General features: G+C 33.6%; 1 non-coding gene across 1 annotated transcript; it reads right to left on the bottom strand.

The window, feature by feature from the left end:
* Nucleotides 1-1,202: 1,202 nt before the first annotated feature.
* Nucleotides 1,203-1,335, bottom strand: LOC137721626 (small nucleolar RNA snoR138). The gene has a single exon (XR_011066696.1). It is a non-coding gene; the product is annotated as a small nucleolar RNA snoR138 (small nucleolar RNA).
* Between the last annotated feature and the right edge of the window lie 1,535 nt (nucleotides 1,336-2,870).

The following is a 2,870-nucleotide window of genomic DNA, read 5'->3' as shown; positions in this document are numbered from 1 at the left end:
CAAAGGCACTTTTCAGAACTAACTTTGTCCTCCTCTTGCAACATCTTAGCAAGCCGGAGCCCGACAATCAACCAAAGTGCCAACTCCTCGGGAAGCTGTGTGCTCGAGCCAAGGACCCCTCCCCGCAAGATTTCCTACCCAAACACAAAGGTTATGACGTTTCATGACGGCAAAGCCTTTCTAGACTTCATGCAACACAATTTTGAGGAGGAGGAGGGGGGGTGTGGTTTGGTCAGTAAAAATATACAAAGGTTACGACGTTTCATGACGGCAAAGCCTTTCCAGACTTCATGCAGCACAGTTTTTTGTTTTGTTTTGTTAAACAGAGGCTAATAGCCCGAAAGAAGGGGAATTACAAAATAATGTCACGAGGTCGAGATGCCCAAGTGGTATAAGCCAAAAGAATTTGTTTACAAGAAAGAGCTTGCTCAAAATAGACCGGAAGTAAAAGAGAGATGGGTTGGCCAATTCACCAACGACAAAATTCATCCTAAGATAGATATGTCGAATACTACAATATTCCTAGTCACGTTTTAACATCTCACTTAATTTGAAATAATCTTTGACATTGTGAGCTAAGAAACCTCGATTGTTACTATCATCAGGATGGTTATCGTTGATTCCTAGTGTTTGGTATGGGTGGATGTCGAGTTACGACTTGTCAAGCTCAATATATGTGATATCCTTGTTCCAGTAGTTTGAGGAAAGTGCTGGAAAGTAATTTGTAGTTGCGCAAATTAGGTGGTCATGTTTTATTTTCAGGGTTATATTTTTAGAGACATGCTCGACCCACTCCGTTGTCTTATTTCCCCACCCATGTTATATATACACCCACTATTAAAAGTAAAAAAAAATTAAAATGTTATTTTCCCACCCACTATTATTCCTAAAATAACCCTATATATAATTAGAGATAAATTTATCTTAAAAAAAGAATATAAACGAATAATATTACTCTCTTCTAAAAGCCAGGAAAAAAAATAACAACCGTTTCCTTTCCAAATTCCAACTTGAGTGGGAATGAAGAATTTTGGGTTTTCATTCGTTGCTTTTCCCCTTTTGTTTTCTTTTTCATATGCATTTCCCCTTTCTAAATTCTAAGGGTTCATCCAAGGAAAAGTTTAGAAATAAAGAAATAGGAATATATATATTTGTTTTCAAAGTTCACTTCGGTTTCAAAATTAAAATAATTAACTGAAACCAAATGTTCAAAAACGAACCAAGGATGAAGCAATGGAGTTCATCACCATCAAAAGGCTTTGAAACAATGTGTGCCCAGTATGAAGCAAATGGTGTGAGATTTGTGTTTCACCTTCTGGTTATTCGATGGGTAATTAATTATATTCAACAATACTGTAGAAAGGAAAAGAGGGAAACGATTATTCAAGAAAAACTCATTAAAAAATAAATCTACCCTAACCTAATGAAACAAATTGCACCCTAACCTAATGCAAATTCGAATAAAAAGTCACGCGATGCTTCAATTGTACGATGCCGACAAATCATGATGACCCACATAAAATTATCTTTTACCTTTTCGACGGAAACATAATCATCTACTTCTTCCATAGAAACATCATCTTCTAAATTCATTCTTTTTGCTCTCTCCGAATGATTTTGCTTTCTTTGAATGAAAGGAGATGGGAATGATGAGTTAGGGTTTAAGGGAGACAAATTTTCTAAACATAGTGTGAGAGTTATCATGCCCAAACTTTTCTTTTTTATTTTCTCTAAAAAAAAGTAATGCAAAAGAGGGTAACAAAGGGAGTATTTATCAAATATAGCCAAAAATTAACCCTTAATTTCAAAAATGTCACTTTTTATAAAAACTTTCAAATATATCCAAAATTCTACATAAAGACAAAAACACCCTCAAATTTAACAATAAAATAAATTAAAGGCTTTTAGTCAAAATGGTTCGTGACATTGACATAACTCCTTAATTGGTCCTTAACAATTAATGATAAATCAATAGTAGTGTTCTTGAATTTGTCTATCGTAAATCATTTTAGTCTTTCTTTGAATTTGTCCATCGTGATCGTTTTAGTTTTTTTCATGAAAAATCTGTCAATTACTCTGTTAGTGTGTTGATATGACGCCACGTGGGTCTCACAAATACAATCATATAACGACATGTGGATTAACTTTAAAAACTATTTTTATATTTAAAACTAAAAATGATATTAGTAAGAAAAAAAGCATTGAAGGCATGATTGAAATTATGCTTCTCCCACTTGTAGTAACCACGACAACGCTTAATGTCGGTGATGAGGGGGTCGAAGGGTATAGGGTTATGGTGGTGGAGTGTAGAAGCGAAGATGAGTTGGATCGAAGCTTGAGGCGATGATAGCTAAAAAGCCTTTAATTTATTTAATTTTTAAATTTGAGGGTATTTTTGTCTATTTTAGTGAAATTTTGGATATATTTGAAATTTTTTATAAAAAGTAACATTTTTGAAATTAAGGATTAATGTCCTTATTAGTCATTTTACAAATGAACAAATTTGTAATTAAAAAATTCATAAAAAAGTGGATGGGAAGATAAGACATTGGGGTGGGAATAACACCTCTCTATTTTTATTATAGTCTTTCGGAGGAACATAGTGGTAAAGATATAGGTTTTCTTATCCTTCGTTATTTTTTATTTTAGGGCAAATATCCTTGTGAATTTGGATTGGGAGCTTTCGTTGTTCAACTAGGATTGACTTGTTTACTGTTATTCAAATATTAATAACATAAATAAGAAAACGTGGAGAGTAAACGGCAAAGTAGGTCTAAAACCCTAACCTAACGTTCTTCGTTTCCTCCTCAAAGAAAAATTTTTCCCCAATCGGTTAATCTTCAAAGAAGACAATTTCGTTATCCAAAACC

This window comes from Pyrus communis, chromosome 16 (genome assembly GCF_963583255.1).
Source record: "Pyrus communis chromosome 16, drPyrComm1.1, whole genome shotgun sequence".
NCBI lineage: Eukaryota > Viridiplantae > Streptophyta > Magnoliopsida > Rosales > Rosaceae > Pyrus > Pyrus communis.
This window is presented reverse-complemented; position numbering and strand designations above follow the sequence as displayed.